This window comes from Strix uralensis, chromosome 5 (genome assembly GCF_047716275.1).
Source record: "Strix uralensis isolate ZFMK-TIS-50842 chromosome 5, bStrUra1, whole genome shotgun sequence".
Classification (NCBI taxonomy): Eukaryota; Metazoa; Chordata; class Aves; order Strigiformes; family Strigidae; genus Strix; species Strix uralensis.
The window spans coordinates 56455039-56473419 of record NC_133976.1 but is presented as its reverse complement, the minus strand read 5'-3'; the positions used below and the strand labels follow the sequence as shown (position 1 = coordinate 56473419).

General features: G+C 47.6%; 1 protein-coding gene across 5 annotated transcripts in view; it reads right to left on the bottom strand.

Moving 5' to 3' along the window:
• The window catches only part of TCF20 (transcription factor 20), a 132611-nt gene extending 114669 nt beyond the window's left edge, over positions 1–17942 (bottom strand). For 2 of the 5 annotated variants that reach the window (XM_074870998.1, XM_074871007.1), the window contains exons 1-2: positions 17692–17941; positions 5036–5146 (exon numbers count right to left, since the gene is read on the bottom strand). The gene's annotated coding sequence lies outside the window, so the exon portion shown is untranslated. Of the gene's footprint in view, positions 1–5035; positions 5147–17691 lie in introns of all 5 variants that reach the window. The other 3 variants (XM_074871004.1, XM_074871005.1, XM_074871001.1) reach the window with 3 other exon arrangements.
• Positions 17943–18381: the final 439 nt, after the last annotated feature.

Genomic DNA, 18381 nt, shown 5'->3' with positions numbered 1-18381 from the left:
TGCGCTGTAACAGATTCCTTGGACTTGGCTCTATCCAAGGTAGAGATATACACGAATGCTGCTTCAGCTTGTATCTCCTCACTTGCCAGCAGCCTGGATTCTTGAAAACCTACTCCAAGTGACAAGCCTGTCTCAGATCACAACTCAGGCCCTTGATGTTGGCTCCCAGCTCTATACTTCTGCAACGGCCTCCAACAGCAGTGCTAAGGACAGTGGCATTTAAGTCAAGGTACAGCTGCCTGCAGCTGAAACAGGCCCGCAATAAATGCCAGAGGAGTGGGGGGAGGCAGGCTCTAGGCAGCACATGCAAGACAGACACTTGTATTGATGCAGGCTGAGGTCATCCCAGGGACCAGGAGTCTGACACCCACAATTAAAGCATAATCAAGAAATGTTTCCTGACAGTGAAGTCTATTAGGCTGTGGAACAACCTCCCAAGGGAAGCGGGGAAGCCTCATCCCGCTGTCTCTATAAGGAGTGATGGAGCAGGCAGTAGAGAATCGAGCCCCAGGACTGGTGAGATGACCTGATGGAGCCAGTCCCACAAGACACATTTTTCAGGAGTAACACTGCCTTAAGAAATTCCCTCCACCACTCCTGCGACATCCCCTCCCCAGTTCTGCTAACACTGCTGTTTGGACTAGATCATTGTAGCCTGTGTTGTTTCATATATTTGGAGGGATGGGGCTTTTGACCCACATCAGGTCACTAATGTATTTTACACCATGGTCCTACCAATGGTCCACATAGCCAGTGGGATGACAGTGGTGGTACAGTACAGAATATGAGGTGGGAGGTGAGGAAATAGAATTTCTTAAGCCATGCTATAGGTATCTTTATACTAACTCCATGTGTATGAATTCATGAAAAGAAAGGCAGTAGAGGATGCAACTAGGGTGGACAGCATTAAATAGACCATGATTTAGCATGGTCAGACTTGTGTAATTGGACATGACCTAACACATATTGAAATTATCTTAATTTACAGTAGAGAATCTCACCCTTAGTTCCATATCTGGTATCAAATAAGTTTCTGACATTCTGGGCCAGTACTAACTTAAAGTTTTAGATCTGAAGGACTGTCTCTGTTTTGACTTTATTTAATGTTTAGTTGCCTCCCTTAAACATTTCCTTTTTATATTTTTTGAATGGGGAAAAGATCAGCTTGGTTCTGAACTATGCAGATTGACAGGAATGCATAGTTTTGCCCATTTAAAGCTAGCAGACACTTATCTCCCTTTCGGGGCTTTTTTGTTTGTGTATTTGGGGATGGAGGGAGGGGGGAAGGAGCTGTTAAGAACATCACAAAGTTCAAAATTAATGTCTCAACTTGTAACACACTTCCCCCTCTCCCACAACACTGGTTGCAGAAGCTACCCACGGCTGACACTACTCATGAAGCTCCATATGGTTCTGCTTCCCTTCATTTTTCCTCAGCCTGACAAACTTTGGCACTGCTCAGGTTTTCCTGGTCCTTCGGAAACAGGAGAGATTCCAACAATTCCAGCTTCTCCTTTCTTTGCTTTTACAAAGCTCCCACGATGCCATCTATGAAAAACCTATTGCAATGGCAAAGCATAAAGGCAAATGTGTCTGAACATCACTGGTGCTGTAGAATTTTTCACATTGAGCTTAGTATCGTTAACAATTACTTACACTGCATTAGAGTTGAAGGACCTCAGTAACATCAGGGTCCCTCATGCTCAGCACAACGTACACATACAGCAACAAATGTCTGTGCCCAACAGGCTAGTAAATTTATTTACTAGGTAGAAAGGCTTCAAAATGGAGTGTCATTTTAAAGCACCCATGAGTTGACAACAGTTCGTACAATTATCACAAACCACTCAAAGAAAGCTTCCAGTACACCCAGGAAGTAACCATATATACAGCAAGTACCCTGTTCGCATCATAACTCAGCAAGTGCTTTTTGCAGCTCCCTTCTACACTCAGTCATGAAGGATATAGATCATTACAGCCTCCAGCTATAGAGCTTTAGCTCACAGAGTAGCAGCTCACACTTTTAGCTCTGGAGATCCCCAGTTCAATCTGCTGCATGTCAGCCAAGAGGGCAGCTGTCATATAATTACAGCCACAACTTTGCATGTGAAAAAGTAGGGAGAGTGAACAGAGATCTTATTATAGAATTCTGTTTGCAACCTGCTGAACAGCTCCCTATTTAAAGTAACTTCTTGTAAGGGAGGGGGGGGGGGGGGGAAGTCTTCCAACTCAGCTTCCCAATTCTCTCTATTTTGCAGAAGAAATCAGTGCTGCTTTGCAAAAAGTCTTTTATTACAAATGCATGTGTATAGTAGACAAAGCACTCAAGTGCAGAGCCAGGAGTAAGGCTCTAGTCACTTATCAGTCAAAAAAAAAAAAAATTAAAAAAAATTCTCATTGCTGCAACCAAGACATCTGAAGTCCAACAAGGCATCTTAGTTTCTTTCTGAAGTATAACCATTCACCAGCAGCCAAATCATTTGGCTATGCAATTTAAGTATTAAAATTTAAGGTCAAGAAATCTTAAACTCAGTTACATCTTGTTTTCTTCAAACTGTACATACAAGCTCTCAGGGAGACTTAACAAAACAGAGAATCCAGGAGGAGAGTATGTTTGAACTACAAAGGTACAAACCATGACAAAAAAATCAGTCTCAAATTAAAAGATCTTTTAATAAGTGCAAAACAAAACAATTAGACCAAGTTTCTTCTTACCCGCTCATCTTCCTGCAGATCCTTCTGCACACACACATCAATTTCTGAGCCATTTTTTTTTCCAAGGCAAGACATTCAAAAACAGAATTTGAAACAATGTAGTCCAGTTTTAAAGAAACATCAGTTTTCCCCCAATAATTATTCTAGAAATCTGTCTTTCCTTAGTAAAGCTATTTCAGGCTTAAGATACACATTAAATTCTTTGCAGAACGTTCTCCTCTCTGAGACAGTCCCATCCATTCATCCATCCATCCGCACAGAACTCCTGGGTCTCCCTCTGCCTGGGGTGAATCAACCACTTCGGACAACGAGCAACAGATGGGAGCGAACTCTCCAACTTCCTGCAAACTACTTGCCCGCTTGCTAAATACCACTCAAAGCAGACTAATCTGACTCAAACTGTTCAGTACCTGTCCACAAGAACACAGACTCACTGAAACACGTCAACTAGTTCACGCATGCTACGCCAATGGCCCTTCAAACTCCCCAAAATGTAGTGTCGTGCTTCCAACAGGATTTGAAGAAGTACCTAGTAGACAGCCAGGCTGGAAGGTGTTCAGATGATTGCTAAACACCATGTGCAAGCCTGCAAGTTAACTCCAGAATTCACTAATACTTTGTATTTAAACCAGCTGAATTCTCTGATGACATCCTCTCATCAGTCTTGTTTCTAAAGACCCCTTTTTATTTAGCTCAGAGAGTCTTCTGCTCCTCTCCTCAAGCAAGGGTCTACTCGGGAAACACAAACTACCTGACCACCTCGCTCCCTTTAGAAGAGGGTGAGGGAGAGAACCGAGAACATGACGCCCAGTTTTGAAGAAAGCTATGTGCAGTTGCAGCAGCACAGAAACATTTGGGGCTGATTATACACATGCAGCAAAGCCCTGGCTGGGCTCATCCCACAGAAGGGACCCATAAAAGGTTCACCTCTCCCTCACCTACTGCAACCAGGCAAAGCTCACAAACATCTGAACCACACTTGTTGCAGACGTCCAATGAAAGCAGTACAACCCTATGCAGAGATGACTGAAATGAGACACCATTATGCTATTTTCTGGTATTATGTCTGTAAATTTAGCACTGCTAAAAGGTTCCAGATAGACATTCTCTGGAGACAAAAATCCTTTGCCTACCCTGAGAAGATATGCAGAGAGAACAGCAGCAAAACTTATACGTGCTTTTCTCATCTCTCCCAGCCTGCCGAGGCTGAAATGACTGACAAAGGTCCAAAATGAGGGACACACATAAATTATTAATATTGCACTTAGTAGTCTCACTGTTGCTGTGACAGTCTAAAGACTTAACAGAGGCAGGCTCTGCAGGGAAATATTACTTTACTTCAAAATCATTCATTCAGGAAACTTACACAATGAGGAGAAAAGAATCATTCTGCAGCATGCTCTGTCAAACCCCTCAGCTTTAAGACCCTTCATTTCTAAAGCAAAAGCAATTTTAACAAGAACAGGAAATCAACGTGAAGCATAAGGAGCTTCGAATTTCAAGTGAGCAACGCTGGAACAGCATTACTTCCGGACACAAACCCTAACACACATCTTCTCATGCCTGACCTGGAAGGTCCATCCCACTTCTGAGTGCCAGATAAGTGTTTTGTCTCTGCAGCCTCTCTGCTGAAACAGGCAAGTGGCATACCAGCGAGAGGATAATGGGTAGCCATGCACTAGCAAGTGGAAGGGAGCCAAAAAGCCACTTCAGTTTGCCGCTCTGGCTGCAACCTGTGCTTTAAGCCCATGCTAGGCTCTGGATTCACATTCTTCCCGACCTTTTATTTCATTCCAGGTCTCATGCTATACCTGCTGCCACAGTAGCCACATATCCATAAGCAGCAGACAAAGAGATGCAGCTTCCTACTGACCTATTCGCTTCCTCTTCCCTGCTGCAAGAGGAATAGTTTATGCAGGGATATTAAAGTTTTACATTAATTTCTAGAACTGGGACAAGCAACCCAAACCTCGACATTTCTGTAAAAAGTTAAATTATTTTCATCTTTCTTAGTAATCAGAATAGATTTACTTTTCATTTAAAACACAAAATTTCCCTCCCAAAATATCTGAAGTAGTTACTGAAATGTTCTCTTTACCAAAGTCCTGAAAAGCCTCAAGATTATTAATAACATTTTGAATATAAAGAGGCACAACATTGTTCTATACAGTAAAAAAAAAAAAGCAGTCAATTTTTCACACAATAAAGTAATTCATTTTGAAAATTATTACTTTCTACCAGAATGTCTTGCATTTAGAAACCCAAAAAGGTTTCCAATAACTCTAAACACTGATGGGGGCAAAGAAAAAACAGACCCTACCCCCAGCTGGATGGCATTCCTCTCTTTGGGTGCAATGTGGTAACATTTGATTGATGCATCTGATCCATTCCAAAACTCCAGGCGATGTTTTAATCATCAATGGGCAGAATCCTATTAATGTTCAGGAAAAAGAAAAAAAATAGAAAAACAGAGTAGAATATGGACACAGGACACAGAGCACCTGGCATTTGTCTAGAAGATCCAGCTGATTTAGTAAGTCCATAATAATCAACAGATTAAAGACCGAGTTGATGGTAGAAACTCACATCTACCAGTATAAGCCCCTTCCTCCCCTCCACCCTCTTTCTGCCAAGTCAGCTCAACCCAGACTCCCAAACACAACCTGAAACATTAGTCCCATACCAAAGGAAATTAAATAGGAATAGGGAAACAAGTGGGAAGAGATAAACCAGGGTAAATAGGGATAGCATGAAGAGCCCATTGGCATGCAACCAAGAGCCTGCACAGGCCCTGGCCACGGCAGAAAACAGGAGATCAGGCACGTATGAGGAGATGGCAGGAGAGCAGATGCAAGAAGGTGAAGGTTCAAGTGGTCCCTGAGCTCAGGGGGTAAGAAATGGCAGCAGGCAGAGTACAGAAGTGAGCCCCAGCATGCAGAACAAGCTCAGCCTTCAGAAGCAGCAACACACCAGACAACCCGCTAGCTTAGTGTCTGCTGTGATAGGCATTTTCATTATTGACGGGCATGGTACAAGAAATATAGTGTGAACCTTCCACATTAAACAAGGCTTCCCAGTCCACCCATAAATTTATTTTGCTATCAGCCAAACCCAGATCCACCAATATCAACCACTTTTTCTCTGAAAAAAGCCTCCACTTACAGTCTTGCACTGTACAGTTACCACTGTCTCATTTCAGTGCTGATGAGTACCACAAGCAATCAGGACCCACCAATGTAAGAGGCGGCACAATCCCAAGAGGAATTCACCCGTTCCAGCAGCAGCCAGAAGGCAAGGTTTGTCAGTGTGACCCTTCCAGCTGGCCAGCCGACGCATCAAACCAGCCCACATCCCAGTCAGCCAACCTGGAGCTGGGCACTTTCCCACTAGAAGTGGAAACCTGACTGAATGGTCAGCAGAAGAGCAGGGAAATACTCCTGGTCTAGCTGGCTGGCCACCTGCTTAGGAACGCGAGCCTCACAAAGGTCTCCAGGCACATCAGTCAGTTGCCTGGTTGTTTCTTACATCTGCTCTGTATTCTCAAATCTTGGGAGGATTAACAGCAGAGAAAAGCTGGATGGGGAAAAGTAGGGAAGGCAAGAACAAGCTGACATACTGCAAAGGGAAGGGAGCAGCAGGCTGAAGATGGGATCTTACAGTAGTAAAAGTGGTTGCTACAGTGCAGAGCTGGAGCTGGGGGAAACGGGAGGGGGCTGTTAGCAGAAAGAAGGCAGGCAAAGGTATGCCACCACAGGGAACAGGAACGGCCTGTAGCCCTGGGCTGATAAATCAGATATTGCTGCCAGAGTCTCTACCACTGACTGGGGAGCTCAGCAATAAGCAGTACCTGCCACAAGCATGCCCACCCAGCAGCTTCAGGTAGTTATTTAAGGTATCCAAGGTCTGGACCATTAAGTACCCTGAAGATAAGGACACAGACCTTGAATTCAACATGACACGGTCACGTGGAACTCACACAATGAGAGAAGGATACACTCCCAGCCCTGACAAGGACTGCACAGCTGCAGCTCACATCTCCCTTAGGATCCTCAGAGCAAGCAGTTGCATACCCAGCCAGACTGCCTCTGTAACCAACCCCCCCGGCCCATCAGGAGGGCCTGAACCCTCAGCAGTGAAAGCATCAACCTCCACCTCACGCTCTAAATAATTAAACTCTGTGGGAGCAGCAGCAGACTCATAAAACTCTTACACAGACCAAGCCAGTCATTAATGGGGGTCAAAGATGAACGCTCTATTTTTTTTAAGTGTGCTTTGATGCGTGGGGAGAGTGGTGAGAGGAGATCTTCATTACCCTCTGATGAATTTTTCCTTTCCTGGCTATCAACACCTCCTACTTCTACCCAAACCCCATACTGCTGGCAATCATCTAGACAGCCAGAGACAATCAGAAGGTGTGTTTGGATGACATCTGTGCTAGCCGGTCACCTGCAGGTAGGGAAGCAAAAGGCCTCACTGAGCAAAGCCAGGCTCTACCAGAGGCTCAGCCAGTGCTTATTACGAGGTTTGGGTTTCACACAGATGCTGCCGGGTGGAATCCCAGGGCCAGTGTGATGCTGAAAGTCATGCAAACCACAACTTCACACACCGTCTCCCCTACAGCGAGGCACAGAGTAGAGCACAAGCCAGTAAAATCTGTCAGGATTATTAGCTTGGGCTCAGAGCCAGAGCTGGAAGCTGCCACAAGGGCAGGGAGGCTGCCTGCAGCCCTGCAGGTCAGTGGGAAGGAAGTGGAAGTCCCTTGACAGGCAAGGAAAGGCAGCAGGCAGGAAAGGCAAGACACAGTTGAGAAAGGTCACAGAAACACTAGCCTGACCCGCCCCTTCTGGCCTTAAAATATACATATACACACGTGTGTGAGCTTCTTCCTACTATGCTTTGTTCAGACATTTTAAGGGGAGCTCTGCTCTTCCCACTCTCTCTGCATTCCCCCAATCCACACCAGTTTTGGAAATGGTTCTTTAGGCTTTCCATCAATGAAAGCCTTGGGTGGATAGAAGGGAAAGCAGGTTGCTCTGGGGAAGGGGTCACCGCATCAACAAAGAAAACTCCCCCAGCAGCATGAAGGGATGCTGGATGCTCTATCGGCAGTGCCAATTCCAGCCTGCACTGGCCAAGCCTCTGCCAGTCTGTTTTCTCTGCTGCGTTTGCTCCGTGTGGAGGAGAGGCCACAGACTGGAATTGGCTCCAGGATCTCTCCTACTGTGCTGAGAAAGTGGCTGGTGTAGCAAAGCCAGCTTTTATTTATTATTTATAAGTAGTACGGTTAGATGCCCCTTTTTTCACATCACTAGGAAACTTCTCCCAACAAACCCCAATACTTGTACTTTCAGAGGGAAGTTAAGAGCTTTACACACAACACCAGCAGTCATCTTTCCCAGCATGGCAAAAGCAGCAGCTGTTACTTCCAATATTCTTGGAAATAAGGGGGAAAATAGCTAGGACTCTCGAGCCTTGGCACCTCTTCCCTCACGCCATTTGGCTACCAGAGCTACGGTTACTATTCAGGGCAGAAGTGTTCAACAGGGTACACATTCCAGGGGGCTGAGCCATCCTGCGTGGCCAGGCTCAAAATGGCAGACAGCGATGAATAGGATAATTAGAAAGTACAACAGAAACCGCAACATAAAAACAAGCGGCTTCTATTACAAGAAACGGTTCTATGGCATGGTTAGATCCATCACCCCATATGCTGGGTTGTGGTGGTGCCTCAGGAGCCTGCTGCTATTATCTGTTTGCAATCACATTTCAGCCCGTCTTTCTGCTTAATGCACGAAAAGCAGAGCTAATCAGATTCACTCTTTCTGCTTAATGTCTCCAGTTCCCAAGCATGCTCTGTACTGCTTCAACTGATGTTCAACTAACACTAGCCAGGAGCACACAGTGAAAAAAAAAAAAAAAAAAAAAAAGGAACTACCTATTAATTTTAGTCCTTCTTTCCACCTATTATGTCTAAAATTCTTTCTACACTTGAGCTTTGCAAACAAAACTCAGGAAATTCCCATTTCCCTCTCTACACCACACCCAACTCACACATGAGTTCCCTTCTCCAAACTGCTCCTCCAGTGGTATCTGGGGCAATTAATTATAGCACAGACCAATCAGGCTTGCCTCCCACTCTCTGGGATGGCTTTTTAAAATATTTCCTGGCTAGGAACCTCCACAGAAGGATGTCTTCTGCTGGCACAGTAATAGCCCCTTTTTGTTAATCTATCTGAAGTGACCATCACATGGTCTCCTCCCCCCCAGCACTATTTAATTATTGCAGTCCTACACAGGAACTCTAACGTGCCCTCGGCATCTCCAGTCTGAGGACAAACAGGCCCTGGAACGGCTGCTTCTGTCACTGCATTCCTTTGCACTCCACAGGGCAACTGGAGCATTGCTAGAGTCAGCTACGATACCTGGATCTTCACTAGAGTGACCAAGACAACAGCAGAGAAGGTCCCAGACTGGGCAGATAGCATGAAAATTCAGCAAAGAGATCCAGGAAAAGACTGGCTTACAGGAACACCCATCATCATGAGCCAGGTTAAGCAGCGCAGGAGGATAGTCACCCATTACAAGCACAACTGAAGCCTTGCCAGAAGAACAACAACAAAAAAAAATCACCAAGTATTTACAAGAGATGAGAAAGAGATGTAGGTGGACGACAAAAGTGCCAGGATACATATTTCTATCCAGGAGGAGTGAAAAAAAGGGAGACTGCAGAGATGAAACCCCAGACAGCCCCTGCATCTGTACACATCCCCCAGCTAATACCCACTACATCAATCAGAACAATGGCAGCTCCAGAGAAGACCCCAATTATCCAGCTCCTTCACTAACATCTTCCCCAGAGGCTGCACGCATGTGCAAAGGAATGGAAGAAAAACATACTTCTCAGTGAGATTACTTACAGCATTTTCTATATTGCCCCCTCTCTTACAAATGTGTCTTTTTAAAAAAAATATTGCAGCTGGCTTATAAGTGTGTGAGATTTTTAAAAAAACATATCCTTGAAAACAAAGACACTTTGTGCTCAGCATATCCAGTGGCACCATTATTTAATATCAATACACTGGTTCTTTCCTTTATTCACTCCATCCTTGGAACACAAATCCCCTGTAACAGCCACCCAGTGTATAATCTTACCATGCAAAGCAACACAACCCTACAATAGTCTTTCTCTTGCCATAATGTCTTCACGTACTGACAAGAAGAATTTAGGCTTAAATGCTTTAAAAAAAACCCAAAACAACCAACTGCAGTACAGCATGAAACAAATCTCTAACAATTCTCAGGTTGGAGCAAATTCCCTCATCTCTCCCTACTACTTTCCTCATTTGAAAATGGCTGCACAAACACTTCTAATTTGTGCACCACACCAACTGCAGCCTGCCCCTCCCGCCAGGTACAGCCACTCGGTCGGTCCACACATGCATAGGTTCACTACATCCTGCTGCCTCTGGCACGCTACTCTTCACTGACATCATCTTCACCTTCATGCTGTATAAAATTCACCAGACAGACACAGTATCAGCTCCTTTAGCCATAAAGCAATCACCATAGGCCAACAGACGCCTCCATCTAGTCTCCCAAATGCACACTCTGACCTGCACTGTGCCCCTGCTAAGCAGATGCTTGGGCATGCATCTCGTTAGGTGACACATCCCCCCTTCCCCAGAGTCAGCAAGGGCTAATGCAGATACACCCATCCATCAACAGCAAAGCCAAGGCAGAAACACTGTTCACGCTGGTTAGCAGAAGCAAAGTTCACCTTGGCCCATTCCCATGGAGTCTGAACTTCAGCACATCCCTGGCTTCATCACATCCCCAGAGCAAGACAGCACCATTCTGCAATACCACAGCAGCATCCTGCAAGACCTTCCCAATTTCTGCTGGTGCCTGAAAATTAGTTAGGCAGTAACACCTGGAGCAACTCCAAGTCACAGATGAAGAAACTTCCTCCTGGTGCCGTGGTACTCAACTTCAGGCCTGGCTCACCACAGGCATGCAGAAAATTGTCTGGATGTTTCCCTGCTCTTGCCATTTATCCCAGACCTCAGCACCTGGTCCCACCAACACCAAGGCCTCAGTCCAAATGGCCGCCATCACGACGTTTGGGGAAGATCTTTCACAAACTCAGCCCACAGCTATCTCCTCAGGCAGTCTCCTTTTGCCCTCTCATAGGGGAGGGTTACAGTTACTATTTTTTGAGCCCTTTAATAATAATATATGAGCCTAATAATAATAATAGTACTTAGGCTCATAGCAATGGGCTGTTAGCAATGGGCTCTCGGGAACTACGGTATGTCTCTTACTGCAGAGGCAATGAAACTCAACCTTTTCCCTTTTTTTCCCCTTTTGAAAATACTGCTTGGGAATGGAGTCAGCATCTGGAGGCACACAAGTATATCCCGGGGAAAGAATGAGAGAAGAGGAGGGGAAGGGAGGGACCTGAAAATGAATGCTGAGGGCGAGGTTTCACATTACAGCTGAACCAGGCTAATAGTTCACTGCTGCCAAAAAAGGGGGGCCCCATTTCCACCTTTCTTTCATTCCCTACCTTTCACTGCTGGCAAAACAAATCTCACCCCTCCTGCGCGGCAGCTCTGATACGAGCCTCAACATAGTGAGCAGGTTCAGCAGTCTGTTGCAGGGGAAAGCTATTCGCTTTTTTATATTTTGGGGCAAGTCAGCTTTCCAAAAGCTGAACAAACTGGATCCGTTTAGCACCAGAGTGGGCACAAGGCAAGGAATACAGCCACAGAGCCACCAGCAAGGCATGACCACCCTTCTTAGAAGCAGCAAGTGGTTAGATTGGTTCAGCCACAGCAAGAAAATGCATCCTTACCCATGTGAAACTGATTTCACCCAACAAGCATACCAGTCAGCACAAAACAAGGGGCCTAGCTGAAAAGCCTGCAATAGAGGTGTTTGCTAATAATCTTAAAACAGGGAGTTTTACCTATTATTAGGCTTTACCTACCTACAAATAGCATTTCTGAACTGGATGATGAAGGCAGCCATGAGATAAAGAACAACACTAAAAGTGAGCAGACCCAAACCAGAGAGAAATATGAGAGGTACTGCAGGATTTCCAATAATAATTGTGCCTATTTCTAAATTGGACCCTGTTATTATCAAACAAGATGGCTGCCTTCATCACTATGCTCAGAAATGTCTGTTTTCATTACAAACTTAACAATTAGTTTCAGGGTGCTCTTGATAAAGCATTTTTCTTTCCCCATCAGCTTCTACATCATCAGATGAACAAAAATAATGCAGTTCTTTTTGATTAAAAAAAAAAAAGCCCATATTACTCCACTGTCTTTATTCCTCTCCACCTCCTCTGCTCAATTACTAAAAGCAATTTACAGACAATAAATGTAACTTCACAGCTGCCTGTATGAAGTATTCCCTTCATTTTATAGATGAGGTTACAGGCTATACAGAAATTAATATCAGCGAGGTCTACTTCAAAGCTGGATAAGCAAGAGGAACAGATGAACTCTTAAAGAATACAGATCATGTCTGTACTCTAGTAAAACCAGTAATAAAGAATTAAGGATGTTACCAGTTGGATATAAATTCCTTGAATGTATCTGCTTAAATACAGTAACAAACAAAAGCTTGCTTTCAGGTTTTGCTTGGTTTTATTCTGGTTTTTTGGGGGTTTTTTTGTTTGTTTTTTTTTTTTTTAGGAACATCATCATGAGATTTCAGATTCACCACTCAGCATCCCATAGACCAAACAAGCTCACTTTACTAGTAAACACATGCTTAACTCCTAACCTCATGGACTCCAAGAGGGTCCTCCCAGGTGGTGCAGGATCACCAGGAATCTGCAGCTAGAAACTTGTTACACAGTTTTAACTGATGAAGATAAGCAGATAAGCAAGCCAGGAGAGAGTCCAACATTTTCTGCCATAGCCTTGTGGGCTTTGGCAGGGCTAGGAGAAACAAGAACCTACATCTGTTGTTAAAATCACCAGCAGTGACTTTGAAAAAGCACCAGGAGTAGCAACACTGGAAAAAAGAAAAAAAAAAAAAAAAAAAGGTGCAGTTTTGTGCAGGCACTCTTCTGATGATAACTGCTCCTTAAGGCTTAATAAAAATGCATGGCCAACTTTTCTTCTTCCACACATTAGCAGAGCTCAGAAGCAGCACCTGAATCTAGTTATACAACTCAGCAGGCCCAGCTTCTCCTGGGAAGAAAACACCACTGGCACACAGGTACTCCAAAGGCTGAGTCATCTGAACAGTCCCTTCAAGGGAAAATAATTCTATTAAGAATTGGGGTGTTGGTATTGAAGACAAAAAGGAGTGTTAATTTTGGCACTCCTTAATTACACTGGTTCTACTCTGTCCATTTATTACCAAACCTAATACCTTTAGGTTAGTAAATTCACCAGCTTCTTCATCCACCCCAAGGTCCTTTCCTGACACCATCCCCTCCTCAGCCAACAACTGCCTGTCATTGCCCATTTCCTTATCCCTGACTAACACAAACTAGTATTTGTACAACCACAGTGCTTGGAAAACTAATTTAGGATTAAGGCCTTCAATTCTAGCCTGCATACAAATACCAGGCATGCTTAAACCAACAGGGCATTGTGGGCTTCTGTGCTGTGACTAGCTTAAAACCAAAAGCCGTATCATCCATGCATCAAAAAACAGATAGGCTTCAAGATGGACCAAAAAACCAAACACAGCACAAAGGATCTGGACCTGTAAAACCTCTCACATGGGGAGAGCTGATAAACACAGTAACATTTCCAGCAGAACTGCCATGTTCTGCATTTTCACTGCAGCAAGTACAGATGTTTGTGCCCACTGATACTTGTGCCCTTTTCACCCAAGCCTGCAACAGCATCACAGCCTCACACTAGCCCCAAAAATGGCTCAGCAGGTGTAGCTGCTGCAGAAATAGCCTGCCCCAGCAAGCGGGAGCCCATGCACACAGCACGCAACCCACGTTCCCCTTCCCAAGCAAGGTCTGCAGTGTCCATGCCAACCCAGAAAGCCCCAAAACCTCCCAACAGCTGGACAAAAACAGCAGGAGGAGAGAAGCGACCTAATGGGCTTGAACAGGTAGTCCCGTGGCTTAAACTGGCACCCCAATGTTATCAGCAATGCTATGGGAGTCCAGAACTCGACTCCTACCATGACCCCCGCCCAGGGGTCCCCATCCACTCCACCTGAGGACAGGCCACGGCACTCCCCCTCTCCTAAACTCTTCCAAAGGGGATGGACTGGGAAAGAAACCAGTGGCTCAGGCTGAGAATTTTATTTTTGAGCTTGGCAGATCTGTTGTGGAGACTGATCCACTGATATTTTTCTAATATAAGGAACATATAAGATGCCTAGAATTTGATAGCTGCTTTTTAATTAAATTGAAATAAGTAAATCACAGCCTGTTGCCATGGAGAATGAACAGACACAGCCTCTTGACTCCAGGGCAGGATCAAGCAGGAGAGGCAGACAAGGCTGTGAAATTAAAAACACCTATTTTAAAGCAAATGGTCTTGATAATTAGCAAAAAACGTGGCATAGGGAAATAATACAACCATATGGCAGGAAGTGGTTTTCAAGGTGAACTACAAAGCTGTTTTAAATAAATGAATAAACTGCTGGAGATGCTGGGTCACTCGCAGAATCATATATGCAGGATTAAACGTGATTTTAAAAATACAGCAAAAAACCAGCAATTAGCTCTTCTTCCACTTTCTCGCCTATAGCCTGCATCTCTATCTGTTCTTATTTTTAAGGATGTTTCAAGTGATTAACGTTTGCACCTATTTGCAGTTACCAGAGAGCCGTCAAACTCACAGGTTTTCAAAAGCCTTGCAGTTCACCCTGAAGCGAGGACCAACTTTATGGGATATAAAACCTTTTATCTCTTACTCAGTGTCATTACACAATCCATTCCTGAATCTGTGCATCCCTGTTACGACTTCCATGACAAAGTGACTTTGGAGGGAATTCACCCTCCGCACACCACGTATCTGATCCTGTGCTACATCTCTCAAGAAGCACAGCTCAGAGAGTCAAAAGGTAACACTGGGCTGTGAGGGGGATGCAGCACAGCTTTCGGCACAAGCTTGGCTGATGCACAAGAGCCTGGCACGCTCCCTTCCCAGTCTGTCCAGAGCACAGGGCATCAAAATATTCCACCCCTTCCTGCTTCCAACCTGCTGCCAGTCCACCCCTGTCAGCAAAGGCTGCCCAGAAAGATGGGGCTGGATAGTTTACGTTGCTCCTATACCACCTCTGCAGAGAGGGTATTGTACAGAGGTTGTCATAATCTTAAGGCACTTCTGCTCTGCTTGGATCTAAGAGGGCTGCAGCAAGGAAAGTCCCTCACCACCTTTCTGAGCCCAGCCAGGGCAAATCTGAGCAAGACTGTCTTACAATTTCCAGTGAGCATGTAGCCAAAGTGCACCAAATTCATAATAGCTTAAAAATACTTGAAATAAATTGTACCTAATGACTCAGTTTCAAAAATGTGCTGTACATTTTTTTGAAGGGAAGGGACAGATGAACTAACTTGCGCTTCAAACCTCCCAATTCACTCTAGGGGAAAAGGCAACCTCTTCTCCTATTTTGTGAAGACACAAGTTGTCAGCCACAGTCATTAGTCTTCCATGCTAATGACCCACATGAAACAAACTGTCAGGGTCCCAGTCCAGGCCCTCATGACACAGCTGGTTACATTAAAAACCAGTCACATTTTCAGCCCTAATCAGCAGAAGTTGAGCTGGCTATTGACGAGTTCCCTTCTGTTCCCCACCACAACCAAGAAACACCCACAAAGGGAAGGGAGTCGGGACAGGAATCTTGGGAAAAGAAGGGGCTGGGGAAAAATGAGCAATTAAAATTAGTATTGCCTGCTTTCACAGTTTTGCCCGGTTCTGGAGCATTTGCTGCTTCAGCTGAAGTCACACTAAATAAGATTCATGGCTTTCATTAAAAATAAACTCCAGGTCCAAGTCTACATGAAGATACACATAAACTTGCAAATCTGGTTCACCCTGAAGGATGCCAGCAAAGACCCCAACGCCACTCCTTAAAAACACTGGGGTGGGGGCGGCACAAACGGGCTAACTCAGTCTTTGAACAGTTGCGGCTGACAGCAGTATCTGCCCAACCTCCTCACTCACCCACCCGCTTTCTTTCCTGCAGGGAGAAGAGCTGTGAAACATCCTGGGACACATTAGCTGCGCTGGAAGGTGCTACACACCCTTGGCTTCACATCTCCCCACTGCCTTCCCTGGCGTGCAGTCAGTTTCCTACTGCTTGAACCAGTATTGCCCGACCACCTGAACACAAATGGCTTCGCCGGGGCTGCTTCTGGCCTCACAGGCACCAGGCACCCGGAGGGCATCAGGTGGCTCGTTCCTCCTCACCTCACAGCTTTACTTATGTTTAATTTTGACTTAAATAGAAGAGATTTAACACCATTATCAAGGCTGGCTTAGCACCTCTTTCTGAAAGGGAACTGTGTTTTTTTTCTCCATCCCCACAAGCCAAGGTAACCACACAGAGGGGAGACTCCTTCTCAGGGACACTCCCAGTTGAACAGAGCCAGGGTTAACGGGCACCTGTGTTAAGACTCGAGCCAGGTGGCCGCTTGACATACAAATGAAGATGCTAGCCATGCCCAGGAGCAGATTATTTTCATATCACAGCAGAGGATTGTGAGCCAAAAATAAAATTAAAAAAAACGAAAGTTAAAAAAAGCCCTACCCACACACATGAAACTGTTCCCTTCAGCATCGCACCATGCTGTACACAAAAAGAGGGGAGAGCGCTCGGGGGGCTGAGCCCCCTGCCCGGACTGTCCACAGCCCCCCATTCCCATCACTCGTGCTGTCCCCTTGCCTGCTCCCGTGCCACCCCAGCTCCCTGCATCTTCTGCACCCCTAGCCCCCCTCCCCAGGACCCCCTTCTCCTACCCACAAACTTCACCTGACCCTCCGCACCCCCAACACCCATACCAGCACACACTCTCAGCACCCACACGCAGCAAAACCGGGGGAGAACGCTTCCCAGACAAGAAGAGGCTTTCAGACGCCAGCCTCGCCGGGGTATTTTTCACCCGGCAGTGGGTCTCGCCATGCCGCTGCCTGGGCTCCCACCGGGAGTTTCCAGCCTTAAACCTCGGTTGCTGCGAGGCCGCTGGCTGGAGGAGCGTGTGGCACATGTGTGCGCCCCCGCCGCTGTCAACAACTTCCAGGGACGGTCCCGGTGGGCAAGTCCCGGGTGGGCGAGGGGCTGCCTACCACCGCCTGCAGTAATCTAGCTTGGGAAGAGGAGCTCGTGAGCAGGATGGCGCTTTAACAACAATAAAGATCACCTTAATATTCTTCTTAACAGCCAGAAAGGTCAACGTGTTAGTTCATAAGTGGGGGGAGGCAACGCACAAAACCGCACGGCGTTAACTGTCTGTTCGCCGTGAAAAGAAAATAGCACGAAGGAATGGGAGATTAACGGCGGCGGCACACAGACGGCCGGACAGAAACCCAGGCGAGGGGACGAGCGAGCGCCGGCCTGCGGGAAGCATCGGCGCTTCCCTCCGCCCTCCGCAGCCCGGAGAGGCCGCCCCGCCGCCGGCAGGCCCGGCTGCCCGACCCCCCGCGCCCCGCCGTGGGGGCGCCTGTCCTTGACACGTGGGGAAGGCGGCGGGTCCCCGTCCCCGGGGGGAGCTCGGGTTACGGCCCGCTTAAAAACAAATAAAACCCTCAGTAAACGCCGCACACGCCGGGGGGGGGAGATAAAACCCCAGAGATGAAAGTCACCTCAGAGCAGACGAGGGGAGGGGGAGAGGAGAAGGGGGGGTGCCAGCCCCCCCACCACGCCGCCGCGCACCACCCACCCCCTCCACCAGGGTGAGACCCCCGCCCGCGAGGTGGGGGGGCGCCCTCGCGCGCTAGGTGAGGCGGGCGGGCAACCGCCGTCACGGCCGCCGCTTACCTGTGGGGGCCGGCCCTCAGAGTCCCATGGCAGCCCCGTCCCGTCCCGCGGCGGGCAGAGGGGCTCCCGGTTCTTTGTTGCGCGGAGGGGAGCGGGTACGGATCCTGTCAGCTCATGTGACGCGGCGCGGGTCGGTCTCCGGGGCTTTTTCTTCCTGTTTCTTCCTCCCCTCTCCCACCTCTCCCCTGCCCGCCCTCCGCCGGCGCTCAGGGCAGGCCCCGCAGCCGGGCGCGGGTCTCAGGCCCGACTGGCTGCTGGCAGAGCGGCGGCGGCGGGGGAGGAGGAGGAGCCGCCGCCGGCGGGGCGGGCTCCCTCGGCAGGGCCGGGCGCGGAGGAGGGCTCTGGCATCTCACAGCGCTGCCTGGAGGGGGAGGCGGCGGGGGAGGGCGCTGCCCCGGGCCCCCGCGCCCCGTCGAGTGTTGTGTCCCCCCCGGCGCCCGCTCTCGCCCCCGCTTCCTGATAGGAGGCGGCGGCGGCGCCGCGGACCCGCCCTCCCCCGAGGCCTCGGTGGGATCGGCCTCTGCCCCGGCCCGGCAGGCCCCGCTCCGGGGCTGGAAGGCCCCGCTGCGGCGGGGGAAGGGGAGCGCGGCGGGCCTCGGGGCGGGCGCCGGCTGCGCTACAGGAGCGGACGCCCGCCGCCTCACGCTGGGGGGGTGCTGCCGGGCCGCAGGGGGGCTCAGGTAGGCGGGG